Source organism: Bombina bombina, chromosome 12 (assembly GCF_027579735.1).
Source record: "Bombina bombina isolate aBomBom1 chromosome 12, aBomBom1.pri, whole genome shotgun sequence".
Classification (NCBI taxonomy): domain Eukaryota; kingdom Metazoa; phylum Chordata; class Amphibia; order Anura; family Bombinatoridae; genus Bombina; species Bombina bombina.
Window position 1 is genome coordinate 61,153,227 of NC_069510.1, and position 20,382 is coordinate 61,173,608.

Below are 20,382 nucleotides of genomic sequence, written 5' to 3' on the forward strand. Positions count from 1 at the left end.
TGTGTATGCTCTGGAGAGTGTGCGTTTGTGTGTACATGTATATGTGTATGCTCTGGAGAGTGTGTATTTGTGTGCACATGTGTATGTGTATGGTCTGGAGAGTGTGTGTTTGTGTGTACATGTGTATGTGTATGCTCTGTAGTGTGTGTTTGTGTGTATGTATATGTGTATGCTCTGGAGAGTGTGTGTTTGTGTGTATATGTGTATGCTCTGTAGTGTGTGTTTGTGTGTACATGTGTATGTGTATGCTCTGGAGAGTGTGTGTTTGTGTGTATATGTGTATGCTCTAGAGAGTGTGTGTTTGTGTGTATGTGTATGCTCTGGAGAGTGTGCGTTTGTGTGTACATGTATATGTGTATGCTCTAGATAGTGTGTGTTTGTGTGTACATGTATATGTGTATGCTCTGGATAGTGTGTGTTTGTGTGTACATGTATATGTGTATGCTCTAGAGAGTGTGTGTTTGTGTGTACATATGTATGCTCTGGAAAGTGTGTATTTGTGTGCACATGTGTATGTGTATGCTCTGGAGAGTGTGTGTTTGTGTGTACATGTATATGTGTATGCTCTGGAGAGTGTGTGTTTGTGTGTACATGTGTATGTGTATGCTCTGGAGAGTGTGTGTTTGTGTGTACATGTATATGTGTATGCTCTGTAGTGTGTGTTTGTGTGTACATGTATATGTGTATGCTCTGTAGTGTGTGTTTGTGTGTACATGTGTATGTGTATGCTCTGGAGAGTGGGTGTTTGTGTGTACATGTGTATGTGTATGCTCTGGAAAGTGTGCGTTTGTGTGTACTTGTATATGTGTATGCTCTAGATAGTGTGTGTTTGTGTGTACATGTATATGTGTATGCTCTGGAGAGTGTGTGTACATGTATATGTGTATGCTCTAGAGAGTGTGTGTTTGTGTGTACATGTGTATGCTCTGGAGAGTGTGTGTGTACATATATATGTGTATGCTCTGGAGAGTGTGTGTTTGTGTGTACATGTGTATGCTCTGGAGAGTGTGTGTTTGTGTGTACATGTATATGTGTATGCTCTGTAGTGTGTGTTTGTGTGTAGATGTGTATGCTCTGTAGTGTGTTTGTGTGTACATGTGTATGCTCTGGAGAGTGTGTGTTTGTGTGTACATGTATATGTGTATGCTCTAGAGAGTGTGTGTTTGTGTGTACATGTGTATGCTCTGGAGAGTGTGTGTGTACATATATATGTGTATGCTCTGGAGAGTGTGTGTTTGTGTGTACATGTGTATGCTCTGGAGAGTGTGTGTTTGTGTGTACATGTATATGTGTATGCTCTGGAGAATGTGTGTTTGTGTGTACATGTATATGTGTATGCTCTGTAGTGTGTGTTTGTGTGTAGATGTGTATGCTCTGTAGTGTGTGTTTGTGTGTACATGTGTATGCTCTGGAGAGTGTGTGTTTGTGTGTACATGTATATGTGTATGCTCTAGAGAGTGTGTGTCTGTGTGTACATGTGTATGCTCTGGAGAGTGTGTGTTTGTGTGTACATATATATGTGTATGCTCTGGACAGTGTGTGTGTACATGTATATGTGTATGCTGTGGAGAGTGTGTGTTTGTGTGCACATGTGTATGGTCTGGAGAGTGTGTGTTTGTGTGTACATGTGTATGCTCTGTAGTGTGTGTTTGTGTGTACATGTGTATGTGTATGCTCTGTAGTGTGTGTTTTTGTGTACATGTGTATGTGTATGCTCTGTAGTGTGTGTTTTTGTGTACATGTATATGTGTATGCTCTGGAGAGTGTGTGTTTGTGTGTACATGTATATGTGTATGCTCTGTAGTGTGTGTTTGTGTGTATGTATATGTGTATGCTCTGGAGAGTGTGTGTTTGTGTGTATATGTGTATGCTCTGTAGTGTGTGTTTGTGTGTACATGTGTATGTGTATGCCCTGGAGAGTGTGTGTTTGTGTGTACATGTATATGTGTATGCTCTGTAGTGTGTGTTTGTGTGTATGTATATGTGTATGCTCTGGAGAGTGTGTGTTTGTGTGTATATGTGTATGCTCTGTAGTGTGTGTTTGTGTGTACATGTGTATGTGTATGCCCTGGAGAGTGTGTGTTTGTGTGTACATGTATATGTGTATGCTCTAGAGAGTGTGTGTTTGTGTGTACATGTATATGTGTATGCTCTGGAGAGTGTGTGTTTGTGTGTACATGTATATGTGTATGCTCTGTAGTGTGTGTTTGTGTGTACATGTATATGTGTATGCTCTGTAGTGTGTGTTTGTGTGTACATGTGTATGTGTATGCTCTGGAGAGTGTGTGTTTGTGTGTACATGTGTATGTGTATGCTCTGGAGAGTGTGCGTTTGTGTGTACTTGTATATGTGTATGCTCTAGATAGTGTGTGTTTGTGTGTACATGTATATGTGTATGCTCTGGAGAGTGTGTGTTTGTGTGTACATGTATATGTGTATGCTCTAGAGAGTGTGTGTTTGTGTGTACATATATATGTGTATGCTCTGGAGAGTGTGTGTTTGTGTGTACATGTATATGTGTATGCTCTGGAGAGTGTGTGTTTGTGTGTACATGTATATGTGTATGCTCTGTAGTGTGTGTTTGTGTGTAGATTTGTATGCTCTGTAGTGTGTGTTTGTGTGTACATGTGTATGCTCTGGAGAGTGTGTGTTTGTGTGTACATGTATATGTGTATGCTCTAGAGAGTGTGTGTTTGTGTGTACATGTGTATGCTCTGGAGAGTGTGTGTTTGTGTGTACATGTATATGTGTATGCTCTGGAGAGTGTGTGTGTGTACATGTATATGTGTATGCTGTGGAGAGTGTGTGTTTGTGTGTACATGTATATGTGTATGCACTGGAGAGTGTGTGTTTGTGTGTACATGTATATGTGTATGCTCTAGATAGTGTGTGTTTGTGTGTACATGTATATGTGTATGCTCTGGAGAGTGTGTGTTACTGTGTACATGTATATGTGTATGCTCTAGAGAGTGTGTGTTTGTGTGTACATGTATATGTGTATGCTCTAGAGAGTGTGTGTTTGTGTGTACATGTATATGTGTATGCTCTGGAGAGTGTGTGTTACTGTGTACATGTATATGTGTATGCTCTAGAGAGTGTGTGTTTGTGTGTATATGTATATGCTCTGAAGAATGTGCGTTTGTGTGTACATGTATATGTGTATGCTCTGGAGAGTGTGTTTTTGTGCGTACATGTATATGTGTATGCTCTGGAGACTGTGTGTTTGTGTGTATGTGTATGCTCTAGAGAGTGTGTGTTTGTGTGTACATGTATATGTGTATGCTCTGGAGAGTGTGTGTTTGTGTGTACATGTATATGTGTATGCTCTAGAGAGTGTGTGTTTGTGTGTACATGTATATGTGTATGGTCTGGAGAGTGTGTGTTTGTGTGTACATGTATATGTGTATGCTCTAGAGAGTGTGTGTTTGTGTGTACATGTATATGTGTATGCTCTAGAGAGTGTGTGTTTGTGTGTACATGTATATGTGTATGCTCTGGAGAGTGTGTGTTTGTGTGTACATGTATATGTGTATGCACTGGAGAGTGTGTGTTTGTGTGTATGCTCTAGAGAGTGTGTGTTTGTGTGTACATGTATATGTGTATGCTCTAGAGAGTGTGTGTTTGTGTGTATGCTCTAGAGAGTGTGTGTTTGTGTGTACATGTGTATGTGTATGCTCTAGAGAGTGTGTGTTTGTGTGTACATGTATATGTGTATGCTCTAGAGAGTGTGTGTTTGTGTGTACATGTATATGTGTATGCTCTAGAGAGTGTGTGTTTGTGTGTATGCTCTAGAGAGTGTGTGTTTGTGTGTACATGTGTATGTGTATGCTCTAGAGAGTGTGTGTTTGTGTGTACATGTATATGTGTATGCTCTAGAGAGTGTGTGTTTGTGTGTATGCTCTAGAGAGTGTGTGTTTGTGTGTACATGTGTATGTGTATGCTCTAGAGAGTGTGTGTTTGTGTGTACATGTATATGTGTATGCTCTAGAGAGTGTGTGTTTGTGTGTACATGTATATGTGTATGCTCTAGAGAGTGTTTGTTTGTGTGTACATGTATATGTGTATGCTCTAGAGAGTGTGTGTTTGTGTGTATGCTCTAGAGAGTGTGTGTTTGTGTGTACATGTATATGTGTATGCTCTAGAGAGTGTGTGTTTGTGTGTACATGTATATGTGTATGCTCTGGAGAGTGTGTGTTACTGTGTACATGTATATGTGTATGCTCTAGAGAGTGTGTGTTTGTGTGTATATGTGTATGCTCTGAAGAATGTACGTTTGTGTGTACATGTATATGTGTATGCTCTGGAGACTGTGTGTTTGTGTGTATGTGTATGTTCTAGAGAGTGTGTGTTTGTGTGTACATGTATATGTGTATGCTCTGGAGAGTGTGTGTTTGTGTGTACATGTATATGTGTATGCTCTAGAGAGTGTGTGTTTGTGTGTACATGTATATGTGTATGGTCTGGAGAGTGTGTGTTTGTGTGTACATGTATATGTGTATGCTCTGGAGGGTGTGTGTTTGTGTGTACATGTATATGTGTATGCACTGGAGAGTGTGTGTTTGTGTGTATGCTGTAGAGAGTGTGTGTTTGTGTGTACATGTATATGTGTATGCTCTAGAGAGTGTGTGTTTGTGTGTATGCTCTAGAGAGTGTGTGTTTGTGTGTACATGTGTATGTGTATGCTCTAGAGAGTGTGTGTTTGTGTGTACATGTATATGTGTATGCTCTAGAGAGTGTGTGTTTGTGTGTACATGTATATGTGTATGCTCTAGAGAGTGTGTGTTTGTGTGTACATGTATATGTGTATGCTCTAGAGAGTGTGTGTTTGTGTGTATGCTCTAGAGAGTGTGTGTTTGTGTGTACATGTGTATGTGTATGCTCTAGAGAGTGTGTGTTTGTGTGTACATGTATATGTGTATGCTCTAGAGAGTGTGTGTTTGTGTGTACATGTATATGTGTATGCTCTAGAGAGTGTGTGTTTGTGTGTATGCTCTAGAGAGTGTGTGTTTGTGTGTACATGTGTATGTGTATGCTCTAGAGAGTGTGTGTTTGTGTGTACATGTATATGCTCTGGAGAGTGTGTGTGTGTACATGTATATGTGTATGCTCTAGAGAGTGTGTGTTTGTGTTTATGCTCTAGAGAGTGTGTGTTTGTGTGTACATGTGTATGTGTATGCTCTAGAGAGTGTGTGTTTGTGTGTACATGTATATGTGTATGCTCTAGAGAGTGTGTGTTTGTGTGTACATGTATATGTGTATGCTCTAGAGAGTGTGTGTTTGTGTGTACATGTATATGTGTATGCTCTAGAGAGTGTGTGTTTGTGTGTATGCTCTAGAGAGTGTGTGTTTGTGTGTACATGTATATGTGTATGCTCTAGAGAGTGTGTGTTTGTGTTTATGCTCTAGAGAGTGTGTGTTTGTGTGTACATGTGTATGTGTATGCTCTAGAGAGTGTGTGTGTGTTTGTGTGTATGCTCTAGAGAGTGTGTGTTTGTGTGTACATGTGTATGTGTATGCTCTAGAGAGTGTGTGTTTGTGTGTACATGTATATGTGTATGCTCTAGAGAGTGTGTGTTTGTGTGTACATGTATATGTGTATGCTCTAGAGAGTGTGTGTTTGTGTGTACATGTATATGTGTATGCTCTAGAGAGTGTGTGTTTGTGTGTACATGTATATGTGTATGCTCTAGAGAGTGTGTGAATGTGTGTATGCTCTAGAGAGTGTGTGTTTGTGTGTACATGTGTATGTGTATGCTCTAGAGAGTGTGTGTTTGTGTGTACATGTATATGTGTATGCTCTAGAGAGTGTATGTTTGTGTGTATGCTCTAGAGAGTGTGTGTTTGTGTGTACATGTGTATGTGTATGCTCTAGAGAGTGTGTGTTTGTGTGTACATGTATATGTGTATGCTCTAGAGAGTGTGTGTTTGTGTGTACATGTATATGTGTATGCACTGGAGAGTGTGTGTGTGTGTGTGTGTGTGTACATGTATATGTGTATGCTCTGTAGTGTGTGTTTGTGTGTACATGTATATGTGTATGCTCTGTAGTGTGTGTTTGTGTGTACATGTATATGTGTATGCTCTGTAGTGTGTGTTTGTGTGTACATGTATATGTGTATGCTCTGTGGTGTGTGTTTGTGTGTACATGTATATGTGTATGCTCTGGAGAGTGTGTGTTTGTGTGTACATGTATATGTGTATGCTCTGGAGAGTGTGTGTTTGTGTGTACATGTGTATGCTCTGGAGAGTGTGTGTTTATGTGTATCCTCTGGAGAGTGTGTGTGTGTACATGTATATGTGTATGCTCTGGAGAGTGTTTGTTTGTATGTGCATGTGTATGCTCTGTAGAGTGTTTGTTTGTATGTGCATGTGTATGCTCTGGAGAGTGTTTGTTTGTATGTGCATGTGTATGCTCTGTAGAGTGTTTGTTTGCATGTGCATGTGTATGCTCTGGAGAGTGTTTGTTTGTATGTGCATGTGTATGCTCTGTAGAGTGTTTGTTTGTATGTGCATGTGTATGCTCTGGAGAGTGTTTGTTTGTATGTGCATGTGTATGCTCTGTAGAGTGTTTGTTTGTATGTGCATGTGTATGCTCTGGAGAGTGTTTGTTTGTATGTGCATGTGTATGCTCTGTAGAGTGTTTGTTTGTATGTGCATGTGTATGCTCTGTAGAGTGTGTGTTTGTGTGTACATGTGTATGTGTATGCTCTGAAGAGTGTGTGTTTGTGTGTACATGTATATGTGTATGCTCTGGAGAGTGTGTGTTTGTGTGTACATGTGTATGTGTATGCTCTGGAGAGTGTGTGTTTGTGTGTACATGTTTATTCTCTAGAGAGTGTGTGTTTGTGTGCACATGTGTATGTGTATGCTCTGGAGAGTGTGTGTTTGTGTGTACATGTGTATGTGTATGCTCTGGAGAGTGTGTGTTTGTGTGTACATGTTTATTCTCTAGAGAGTGTGTGTTTGTGTGTACATGTGTATGCTCTGGAGAGTGTGTGTTTGTGTGTACATGTATATGTGTATGGTCTGGAGAATATGTATATGGGTTAGGGGAGTTTGTTATGTTAGGCATTCCCTTGGTATTCATGAAAGTGGTAATTTTGCTGTACAGTGACTGTCTAAACAATAAATATGTAGTGAATATCGCAAAACTGGTGAGATGCTTTTAGGGGGGCCCAAAATAAATTCTTGCACCGGGGCCTTGTAGACATTAGGTCCACCACTGATTTTTACTATGCAATGCCGTGCATCGCATTAAATATTTATGTACTATAAATAAATTTAAAAACATTTATTTAATTAATTAATTAATTAATTAGTAAATATATTAAATTAATCCATAGTAGAGGAATTTATATATTTATTTCCTTATTAGTACTGCTTAGGTCCAGATTCACATATTGCAATATATTTCATATTTTTTTTAAATGATTAGCCCAGCAGTGGATGATCCACTGCTGTGCTAATCAGTTAAAAAAATATATAAAATACATTGATTTAATTGGTTTTTGGGATGTTGGGGTGGAGAGAGAAATTGCATGGGGGGGGGGGCAAGAAAATGTTTGCCCAGGGTCCAAACAATATTAATCACGGCCCTGAACACAGACACACACACAGATACTAATACAGATACACACTAACACATACAATAATACAGTCCTGCACTACACACTGATACACACACAGATACATACACATAGATACTAACACAGATACACACTAACACATACAATAATATAGGTTCTGCACTAACACATACACATAAACAGACACACACTAATACACTAACAGACACACAAACACAGATAATTATACAGATACACACTAACACATACAATAATACAGTCCTGCACTAACACATACACATAGACAGACCATACACATAGACAGACATACACACAGACACTAATACAGATACACACTAAAACATACAATAATACAGTCCTGCACTAACACATACACATAGATGGACACACACTAATACACACACAGACACTAACACAGACAGAGAATACTAACAGACTGTCTGTAGAGATATAAGCAATCCAGCACACTCAATCTTCTTTGCAAACTGCAAGTGACCACGAACACTCGGCAATTAAAAAAACAAAATCACAGCAGCACTAAAATTTAAATAATTCAATTTTTTTCTTCTATTGCATTCCAATGCAGTGATAGCAGCAAAAACAACGTTTCAAGTTTCACTTCTTAATCATGTTAGATGCACAATCGCACATCTGTTCAAATATAAATACTTTCAAAATCCAAAAGGAGGCTACCACGATTAACCCTTCACCATTCTGTAACCCTAATTACAAGTGAACATTTGCCACCTAGTGGCCAGACTTATAAATATACATAGATCAAGGATTAGCCTACTTAAAGTTTATACATTTATCACAGCCATATTGGTAATACTTATTTTACATCACTGGATTTGGGAGCCAAAATATCTAAATAAAAAATCCAAAATGTTTCCCTTTTATTTAACTGGAAGTCCCTATCTCCTCCATGTCTTTTAGAGTTTGTGAATTATATCAATAATGCCATGGATCATACACAGTGATAAGTACAGCAGCTGTCTGAGTGCAAAAGGGCACTCGTGTCGACCAGGGATACTTCTTAGTCCCTCAACGTATTCACAACAAGAATGGTCCACAACACCTGCACCTTTTAAGCCATCTTTATTGTGGGAAGAAAGAATACAATGCAACATTTCAGAGTAATCCCCTTAATCATGCATATGCTTGACATACACTAGACTTGTCCTTTTAAGCAAACATATGTTCACACCACTTTCACCAATATTTGGTATCTACCACCAGCTAGAGGACATATCATAAATTACAACTACCTTTCTATCTTACCCCATAATAATTTAAAACAATTACAAATATCATACATTAATCTCTTCTATATAAGGTCCTTATCTTTATACTATAACAAGTATTTAACAAAATTAAACACATTTTCTCTTATCAACACTACATTATCACAAAAAAACTGTTAAATCATAGTCTTTATTAAGACCTTTAGGAACCAATGTTTCTAATCTATGTATCCAGAGAGTTTTGTTTTGTTTTGAAAGCCTTTCTCTATCCATACCATTCTTTTGTGGCCATACATGGTGTATAATTTGCCATCTCATCTGACTTATCTGATGTCCCTCTTGTAAAAAATGACTAGATAAAGGAGCTTCCTGATTCTTGCATCTAATATCTGAACAATGTTTGCTCTTTAGCTTGTTTATCTTTAGCTTTTTGTGTAGTCTCCCCTATATAAATAAGAGAACATGGACATTTAATTAAATAGACTTACACATATAATACCCATTTATTTTGGGGATGTTAGAAATTTTCGCTCTTTATGATTGAAGTGCAGGTCATACAATTTAAACAAGTGTAACTCCCTGTTTTTTTATCTCCTATATATGTTTGCACTACATTTTTATTTGGGCCTACATCAGTATTAACCAGATTATCTCGAAGATTTTTTACCCTCCTGTGTGCTATAAAAAGGTGGAATTTGTTTATTACAATCCCTCAGTATGTGCCAATGTCTATGTATATCCTCGATAAGTGGTTACTTAAAGGACTATACTGTGATACAAAAAACATTCTATCTTTCTGATCTTTTCTATCAGTTGATATTTTATCCATCAACATTTCCTTGGTTTTTGTTTTACCAAACTGTCGATATCCTCTATTAATATTTTTTTTCCATTTCATTTCATCTTTGATCTAACGCATTCTCTTCACTTCTGATGCTTTTGACTCTAAGTGACTGACTTTTGGGTAAAGAGTCTTTAAGTTTTCTTATCCTTCACAAAAAGATCAAAAGCTACCAGGTTAGTCCTTTTATATACGTTAGTATCCAAAAATGAAATGGTTTCTTCACAGAACGTTACTGTAAACTCCATCCATCTAACAGCTAAATTTTACCCCTTGAAGGGACATTAAACCCAATTTTTTTCTTGTATGATTTAGAAAGAGCATGTCATTTTAAACAACTTTCCAATTTACTTCTATTATCTAATTTGCTTCATGCTCAGTAGCTGCTGATTGGTGGCTGTACATAGATGCCTTGTGTGATTGGCTCACCCATGTACATTGCTATTTCTTCAACAAAGGATATCTGAAGAATGAAGCAAATGAGATAATAGAAGTAAATTGGAATGTGTTACGGTTGCCTCCAGGCTGGCTGGAAGTTGGACCGTAGAAAAGGATGCTCCTAGCGCTCACCAAAGAATCATCAGCACCGTAGTCAGCAATCCCTGTAGTGATATTAGCTGTCCCCTACAAACATGAGTCAAAGCTGCAAGTTAGAGGGTCAGAATAGGTCTGATGTGCTGGAGCACACAGCCTGCTTTTTATTGAGGTTACATGCAAACAGGACACTCTCAGGGGGAGGCATAAAATCCCCCATCACACATTTGATATTAGATAGAGAGACACTCCCTTTGACAGGCCACAACATTACTTCAGCAGATAACAAGTTACACACAATAAAACAATGCAGTCCACCTTATCACTAGCAGTCTGATTAGACAATGGTAAGGTTTATCACTAAACCTAATTAGAGCTGATCCCAGCAAACTTGTATTTAGAATTGAACAAAATTAACTCTTAATGGCACACAATGAAACTGAACCAAGTGGGAGAAAGCCAGGGACAAGTCATTTCACAGGTCTGGGGACATAGTCTTAAAGGGGCATTGTTCACCAAAGTCACAATATGTCCCCAGACAGTTCTTAAAGGGCCATACACACCCAATAAAAGTTAATATACTCTCAGGGGCACAATCTTCCAGGGGCCATAGTCATGAGGAAGGAGGCTGGCAAATAGGCTTCTCCAAAATCCAGGGAAGCAGGGCAATTTTCCATTTAAAGGGCCAGTCACAAATAGCAGTTTGTAACATATCTCCCCTTTTGAAGGGAGACTAACCAGGCACCTGACCTTCTGTCGGTCAGTGCCTAAGTTAGTCTCGTAACCCACCCACAAATAAACATTAGCAACAAAGTAGCCCCCCCACAATAAGTAGTACTGGCCTGTAGGTTCCAGGTTGTAGGATGAAAGTGTAGCATCCTCGGCCTTCCTGGCGCAGCTGGGCAAATAGCTGGTGGTACTTGGGGGGCAGAGGCCAGCGGCACTCTGCCCTGGTGCCAGTGCTTCTGCTGGGGTGAGGGGTTTGCAGGCCAGTCCTGTAACAAGGGGATCTGTAAGGCAGAGGCCAGCAGCGCTCTGTCCTAATGCCAGCTCTTCTGCTGGGGGCATTGGGGCATAGTCCTGCCCGGTGGCAAAGGGAATGTGGGGGTCAGTGGGGGTTAACATCTCCACTGTTAACCCTGGGCCCAAGTTAGGAGTTAGCTGGAGAATGGAGACTGGGCTCCCAATCCACTGCATCTCACTCTGCTGATGGGGGACAGGAGCAACTGTCTCTGCCCCCTGTGCTGTAAGTGCAGAGACCACGGTCCCATCTGCACGGTTGTGGGGCTTACTGTCTCCCCCTGGTGCGTTAAGCTGCCGCTGGGGAGAGGGGGTTACAAGCTCCTCTCCCATACATACTTCCAGCCGCTGGGGAATGGAGTCTGGGCTCCCAATTCCCTGCATATTCCTCTGCTGCTGGGGGACAGGACCAACTGTCTCTGCCCCCTGTAACTCAGCCTGCCGCTGGGGAATGGAGTCTGGGCTCCCAATTCCCTGCATATTCCTCTGCTGCTGGGGGACAGGACCGACTGTCTCTGCCCCCTGTAACTCAGCCTGCCGCTGGGCAATGGAGTCTGGGCTCCCAATTCCCTGCAATTCACTCTGCTGCTGGGGGACAGGAGCAACTGTCTCTGCCTCCTGTGCTGTAAGTGCAGAGACCACAGTGCCATCTGCACGGTTGTGGGGCTTACTGTCTCCCCCTGGTGCGTTAAGCTGCTGCTGGGGAGAGGGGGTAACAAGCTCCTCTCCCATACATACTTCCAGCCGCTGGGGAATGGAGTCTGGGCTCACAATTCCCTGCATATTCCTCTGCTGCTGGGGGACAGGACCAACTGTCTCTGCCCCCTGTAACTCAGCCTGCCGCTGGGGAATGGAGTCTGGGCTCCCAATTCCCTGCATATTCCTCTGCTGCTGGGGGACAGGACCAACTGTCTCTGCCCCCTGTAACTCAGCCTGCCGCTGGGGAATGGAGTCTGGGCTCCCAATTCCCTGCAATTCACTCTGCTGCTGGGGGACAGGAACAACTGTCTCTGCCCCCTGTAACTCAGCCTGCCGCTGGAGAGCAGGTGTCCATACCCCCAAACTCCACAGTTGGCGCTCAAAGGCTCGTGCCGCTTCGTTCTCAGTAGCCAATTTTCGTATGATTCGACTGACTACCTCCTGCGCAGGGTCTGGACCATATCGGACTAGCCGCCTCTTTACCTCTGGAACAAAATCAGCGCCCTCATAGCGACGGATCAGGTTGAGGTGCTCTTCACAGGGTTCTGACCAGTGTCTTGTCAGCTCCATGCTGCTGTAGGTAGGGACGCTGCGCAGTGGCTAGTGTTGCCCTCAATAACTCTCCTACGATACCAGTGCTGTTGGGGTGCTGCTCCTTGCGCTAGGACGCCATCCCACCGCTGCCGCCAAATGTTACGGTTGCCTCCAGGCTGGCTGGAAGTTGGACCGTAGAAAAGGATGCTCCTAGCGCTCACCAAAGAATCATCAGCATCGTAGTCAGCAATCCCTGTAGTGATATAAGCTGTCCCCTACAAACATGAGTCAAAGCTGCAAGTTAGAGGGTCAGAATAGGTCTGATGTGCTGGAGCACACAGCCTGCTTTTTATTGAGGTTACATGCAAACAGGACACTCTCAGGGGGAGGCATAAAATCCCCCATCACACATTTGATATTAGATAGAGAGACACTCCCTTTGACAGGCCACAACATTACTTCAGCAGATAACAAGTTACACACAATAAAACAATGCAGTCCACCTTATCACTAGCAGTCTGATTAGACAATGGTAAGGTTTATCACTAAACCTAATTAGAGCTGATCCCAGCAAACTTGTATTTAGAATTGAACAAAATTAACTCTTAATGGCACACAATGAAACTGAACCAAGTGGGAGAAAGCCAGGGACAAGTCATTTCACAGGTCTGGAGACATAGTCTTAAAGGGGCATTGTTCACCAAAGTCACAATATGTCCCCAGACGGTTCTTAAAGGGCCATACACACCCAATCAAAGTTAATATACTCTCAGGGGCACAATCTTCCAGGGGCCATAGTCATGAGGAAGGAGGCTGGCAAATAGGCTTCTCCAAAATCCAGGGAAGCAGGGCAATTTTCCATTTAAAGGGCCAGTCACAAATAGCAGTTTGTAACACAATATTTAAAATTGTATTCTCTATCTGAATCATGAAAGAAATGTTTTGGGTTTTATGTCCCTTTAACCTTTAATTATGTTGGATGCACAATCACACATCTTCAAATTGAAATACTTTAAAAATCCAAAAAGAGGCTACCGCTATTAAAGTGAATGTAAATTTTGATGATAAAGTGCCACTGCCTGGTACTTTAATTCATCAAAATTTACATTTCACTTGTGTTGTAAAAAAAAACTTATCTTTTAAACTTGACAGCCGCTCCAGCTTCCCCCGGTCGTCGCAAGCCATTTCTGACATCAGAAATAATAGATCGATCATCCTCCAATCACTGCTTCCTCCCGGGGGAATCAGTGTCTGATTCAACGCTGTGATTGGAGGAAGCCGGATTCCTCATTTTAGACCTAGGAAGAGGCTTTGCAACGGGCGGAGGAAGCTGGAGCGGCTGTATTAAAAGGTAAGTATATTTTCACAACAGGAGTGAAATGTAAATTTTGATGAATTAAAGTGATCCTGTTTTTAATCAAATTTTTAAAAACCGGGCACTTTAACATCAAAATTTACATTCATTTTAACCCTTCACCCTTCTGTAACTCTAATTACCAGTGAACATTTGCCACCTAGTGGCCAGACTTATAAATATGCACAGATCAAGGATATATGCACAGATCAAGGATTTGCCCACTTTATACATTTATCACAGCCAAATCAGGACACATAGTCTCCCTACACTCTTGATATCCACATAATGATAATACTTATTCACATCACTAGATTTATTGAAAAGGAGATTAAGCTATCTCTTTGTTTAGGACATTGGGAGCAAAAATATCTAAATAAAAAATCCAAAATGTTTCCCTTTTCTTTAACTGTAAGTCCCTATCTCCTCTATGTCTTTTACAGACTCAGTTTGTGAATGATATCAATAATGACATGGATGGTATTAAACTTAAATTGACTTGGAGTGAGACAAGTATAGACTTTTTGGATGTAACAATATATAAGGATAAGAAAGGTCTAAGTACTGAGTTGTTTAGGAAACTGACACATTTGTAATAGTTTACTATAACAGTGCTAATTCTGCCTCCCTTTTAAAGTCACTGCCCAAGAGCCAATTAATAAGAGTAAAGCATATAGTCTCAGATGAGATATTAGTAAAACAGAAGCTAGAAGAGATGGCAAGTCAATTTTTATAAATGGGGTACCCTAAGCAATTAAAATAAAATTAAGAATGTTATTGATAAAGAAATAATAAATAAGGGACTTCCTGTGTACCACTAGGAGCAAAAAGAAAGAAATGGATAGAATGGTGTTTATATCACAGCATTGCAACCAAAGCAGCAAGATTGCCAACATTATTAGAAAACATTGGTTTATCATCAAGGAGTGTAACCCCAATATACAGGTCTTTCAGAATATACTTATGGCAGCCTATAAAATGGCACCCCATTGAGAGATAAATTGATTAAAGCTCCAAAAAAGAGGATAAGAATTTTGGCTGCTTTCCCCTGTTTGGGGTGTGTAAACTGCAGTAGTATGATTAAAGGCCCTCATTTTTTCCACCCCTGGTCTGTCAAACAAAAATTACTATACATGGATATTATACTTGCTATACAGATTATCTAGTGTACAGTATCTGATTAAATGCCCATGTTCCAAAATTTACATAAGGGAAACGAGCCGTAGGATATGTGACCATATAGTAGAACATAGGGCTAATATTATAGCTAAGAATAAGGTTGCTCCTGTTGTCTGTCATTTTTTAACGGCAGGGCACAGTGTGTCACAGTTATGTTTTCAAGTTATAGAACAAGATATTTGCCCTAGACATGAGGAGATAGGGAGTTACAGTTAAAGAAAAGGGAAGCATTTTGGATTTTTTATTTAGATATTTTTAGCTCCCAAGGGCATGAACAAAGATAGATTAGTTTCTTTTTCAATATATCTAGTGATGTGAATAAATGTAGCCAGATTCGGCTGTCATAAATGTATAAAGTTTAGGCTAATCCTTGATCTATGTATAGTTATAAGTCTGGCCCCTAGGTGGCAAATGTTCACTTGTAATTAGGGTTACAGAATGGTGAAGGGTTAATAGTGGTAGCCTCTTTTTGGATTTTGAGAGTATTTAAATTTGAACAGATGTGTGACTGTGCATCCAACATGATTAAGGGGTAAAACAGTAAACATTGTTTTTGCTGCTATCACTGCATTGGAATGCAATAGAAGAAGAATTTTGAATTATTGAAAGTCTGGTGCTGCTGTGATTATGTTTTTTGGACACACCCATAAATGTTAACACAAACACACACGCTAACACATACAAAAAGACACACAGAAAAACTAACACTAACACACAGACAGACACACAGAGACACTAACATAGAAACACAAACATATACTCAGAAACACACAGACACTAACACATACACACAGAGACACTAACATAGGCACTAATGCATACACACAGAAACACTAACACATACACACACTAACACATACAGACACACAGAAACACTAACACTACTAATACAAACACACACGCTAACACATACAAAAAGACACACAGAAAAACTAACACTAACACACAGACAGACACACAGAGACACTAACAAAGAAACACAAACATATACACAGAAACACACAGGCACTAACACATACACACAGAGACACTAACATAGGCACTAATGCATACACACAGAAACACTAACACAAACACACACTAACGTTGGAATGCAATAGAAGAATTTTGAATGATTGAAATTCTCATGCTGCTGTGTTTTTGGACACACACATAGAAACGTTAACACAAAAACACACACTAACACATACAAACAGATACTCAGAAAAACTAACACATAGACACAGACAAACACAGAGATACTAACACAGAAAGACACACATACTGTATACACAGAAACTCTAACACACACACACATACTGTATACACAGAAACACACAGACACTAACACATACACACAGACAGACACTAACACAGATACACATATACACAGAAACACACAGACACTAACGCATACACACAGAGACACTAACAGATATATACTAACATATACACAGAAACACAGAGACACAAACACTAACACATACAGAAAGACACGCACTAAAACAGACGACACACACTAACATACACACAGAGAATGCAATAGAAGATTAATTTTGAATGATTGAAAGTCTGGTGCTGCTGTGATTTTGTTTTTTGTTTGACACACACATAGAAACATTAACACAAACACACACGCTAACACATACAAAAAGACACACAGAAAAACTAACACAAATACACAGACAGACACACAGAGACACTAACACAAAAACACAAACATAAACACAGACACTAACACATACACACACAGAGACACTAACATAGGCACTAATGCATACACACAGAAACACTAACACTACTAACACATACACACAGAGACACAAACACACACTAACACATACTTACACATATGCACAGACAGACACACACAGACACTAACACAGAAATACACTAGCTTATATATATAGACACACAGAGACACTAACACAGCAGCACTTACACATACACACATGCACTAACATAGACATACACTAACATATATACAGACACACAGAGACACTAACATAGGCACTAATGCATACACACATAAACACAAACACTAGCACATACTAACTCTACTAGCACATACACACAGACAGACACATAGAGACACTAACACAGACATACACTACTAACACATACACACAGAGACACTAACACATACCTACACTAACATATATACAGACACACAGAGACACAAAGCAAGTTAGAGCAATACTATATCTAGCTTCAGTAGCCCCTACCTTGATGCGGCCCTGGCTCTGCCGGCTGTCAGAGAAAAAAAATAAAAGTTAAACTCAAAATATTAAGTTTACAAATACACTGAGGAAGTAGGAGTTATAAATATGAGCAAGGTCCAAAGTACATATACAATAATACAAACAGCAGGTAACTATCCATGAAAGCAGAACACAAAGAGCAACATTTCCAACCTTGCTGATTTAAATCACTAAAGAACAATAAATCTGGGCACATTTACAACTTTATGTTCTGCAGAGCTAACGTCCGATTACAAGAATAACTTTTTTTTTTTAAATTAAAAAAAAACCTGAAACAGGCAATTGGTCAGTACTATGGCTCTTCAAAATACAGGAAATATGTTTTTTTTGCTGGGACCTTATTATTGTTTGCCCCTATAATCCATAGGTTCCACATTTAGAATTTAAGGGAATCTTCACAGACTCTTACAATTGTGTTATTTCTTTCCTAAGATATGGTGATTCCACAATGTCATCAATTACTAGTGGGAATATCACTCCTGGCGAGCAGGAGGAGACAAAGAGCACTACAGCAAAACTGTTAAAGGGACATAATACTCATATGCTAAATTACTTGAAACTGATGCAGTATAACTGTAAAAAGCTGACAGGAAAATATCACCTGAGCATCTCTATGTAAAAAAGGAAGAAATTTTACCTCACAATCTCCTCAGCTCAGCAGAGTAAGTTCTGTGTAAAAAAATATACTTTAGCTGCTGCCCAGCTGCAGGTAAAAAAAATAAAAAATTAAGAAATGAACAGCAGCTAATCAGCATCAACAGTGCTGAGGTCATGAACTATTTTACTGTGATCTCATGAGATTTCACTTAACTCTCATGAGATTTCATAGTAAACTTCCTTAAACTGACTAGGGAAATAAGATGAGTGTGCACGTAAGCTCACTCCCTTAGCTGTCCCGGGACAGACATACTGATTTGCTGCTTAGAAGTCCTTTACAATGGGATGTGGTTACTGAGGAATTTTTGAGGTAAAATATCTTTCTTTTTTACATAGAGATGTTCAGGTGATATGTTCTAGTCAGCTTTTTACAGCTATGCTGCATCACTTTCAAGTGTTTCAACATTTGGGTATCATAGCCCTTTAAGTATCACTCCCTTTCCCACAGAATCCCCAGTCTTTCTCTTTGCCTCCGTCTATGGAGGAGGTGAAGTTTTTTGTGTCTGAAGAAAATTGGATTTCTTTTGCTTCAAGCAAGATATTTGAGCCTAGCCATACTCCACGTTAGTCTCTTCGGTAGGGCACTGGTGGCTTTAAAGCAGGTAGGATCTTGTGAGATGGGCCTTGCTGCGTTTTCCTAACATTTTTTGCTGCCCATAGTACAGAAAGCCAGAGTAGGTTTACTCTGTTCTTTCTTTTTCCACAGGTCTCTGTAAGGAGTGGTGTCCTTTCACACCATGTAAGCTTTCCTCCTGCCAGACAGCTAGATGTGCAGGTAAGTACTTTTTGTCTTCTGAGGGGAGACTGGCACTGAAGGGGTTTAGGAATCTCTGCACTTTCTTTTTTCTTTGGGACCAAGATTCTTTGTGAAGAATCTTTTATTTGACAGTAGGCAGGCAATTTTTGGCATGTGACTAAGAGACTTTAGGGGTTAACCTCTTTCATGTTAGGAAGGGGTTAACCCTCTATTGGTGGCTCAGCTAGACTTTATTGGCTATTTGTGTTTAAAAGGCATATTAATGGTGTCATTAATTTGAGCTTTTCTAAATTCACTGAAGTTTGTCAGTAACGGCTTCTTTAATTTAAACTGCCTATGCCGGTTATGAAGCGCGTGGCTTTTCTTTTAAATGCGCAGCTTCTGTTGTTCCGGTCATGTGACCTTCCGACTCTGTCTTCAGTGTTCTCTCAGCGGTTGTGGTGGCCGGTTGAGAGATGAGACCGGCTTGAGATATAGTTTTTTCTCGTTGTTGCTGAGATATCGTAATCCTCGGAGGGGGCAGGTAGGCACCTCAGTGTGTAGCTGAGGTGTAGAGGCTGTACTTAGAAATTGTCAGTTAAATTTTAGCCATTTGTTTTTTCCCTTCAAATACTCTGATCCTTGGCAGGTTTTTTGTATGTAAGTGTGGGGGCCATATTCCTACAAGCAGTGAGGGTGCAGGTTGTCTAGTCAATCTAGGACTATACCGCTCTACTGTTTCTTAATGGGACACTGTCAGAAACAAAAAGTTTATCTTTATGTTTTAAAGTCTTATCTAGACAAGAGGAGCAAAATTGCATGGGTAACACAATTTGGTTATCTAAACATAGAAGACACATGTTCAAAATAACAGATTGCTCTTCCATAACTAGGAAAAAGATATTGGCAAAAATAAGGACAAAAAAAATAAATGCACTTTATTTAATGTACTGTGACAGTACATTAAATAAAGTGCATTTATTTATTTTTTTTTCCATATTTTTGCCAATGTTAGCTATGAATATATGCAATTTAATAAAACAATGAAATAAACATAAAAGGGACGTCTCCCTTAGTGCATTAAAATGCTACTTGTAGCAGCAATAATGGCGTAATGGAAATGCCTAAAATCGCAAAAAAAACCCAGTAAAGCCAAGGCCTATGGCTCTCAAGATTGGCGGTAAAAAAACACAAAAAAGTCAAGTGATAAGAAAACTCTTGGTACCTTGAGTGTAATGGTATTAATACATCTGATATCCTGTGCAACTTTTTAGGAGAGTATTACCTTAGAAGACCAGTCTTACGGCTTACATCCACTTTGGCATTACCGGCCGTGACCTGGATGCAGATTTTTTCTTTAGACTCACGTGACTACTCTTACGTCACTCAGGTCAGGTGTAGAATCGCTCAATGTAGCGATAATAGTAGCCAGGTGGCAGATGATGTAGGTGAATTGCTAGCAATGTAGTGACATAGAGGCCTATTTATCAAGCCGTCAACTGTGCTGCATTCGACGGCACCAATATGCTCGCCTAACATCGCGGCCGCGGACCTGAATACGATCTCCTTATTTATCAAAAAAGCTGTCAAAAAGCAGCGCACCAAGTACGGGGCGATGAGCAGCGGACTGTTGTTAACTAACAGTCATCGATCTTGCTGCTATTCAACTTTTTCCCAACTTTTTTTATATTCTGTCACTAAACACCGCCACTATACTAAAATGTTTAACCCCTATCTCGCCGCTCCCGGACCCCTCCG